Here is a 482-nt window from a genome sequence, read left to right on the forward strand (position 1 = left end):
AACTATGTGCTGTGGGGGGGGGGTGCCGCCATCTTTGATAAAACAGATGGAAGTGAGAATATACGGGTGCTAAAGGGTTACCCATGTTTGGAAGTATCCCTTTGCCACCTTGGGCAATATCAAGAATTATGGCAGATATTTGTAATTTAACTTTTGTTAAATATCTTGGTACTTATACAAAATGATGAAATGAATTGTAGTTTTCAAAGAAATATTTATTGCCTTAAAATGTAATTAAATAAAACAGATTAGATAAGACAAAATTCTCATTTGTATATTTGTTATCAATATGAGTTATTATTTTTCAAATTTTATTAGCATAATCACAATCTACTCCATTGAAAACTTATCTCTGCAAAACTTCATAAAAAAGTGTATTTCTCAGAAAGTTATAAGAATCAAAATAAGTGACGGAGCACCAAACTGGAGCTGCGCCTCTCTCTCTCTCTCTCTCTCTCTCTCTCTCTCTCTCTCTCTCTCTC

The sequence above is a fragment of the Octopus bimaculoides genome, chromosome 8 (genome assembly GCF_001194135.2).
Source record: "Octopus bimaculoides isolate UCB-OBI-ISO-001 chromosome 8, ASM119413v2, whole genome shotgun sequence".
NCBI lineage: Eukaryota > Metazoa > Mollusca > Cephalopoda > Octopoda > Octopodidae > Octopus > Octopus bimaculoides.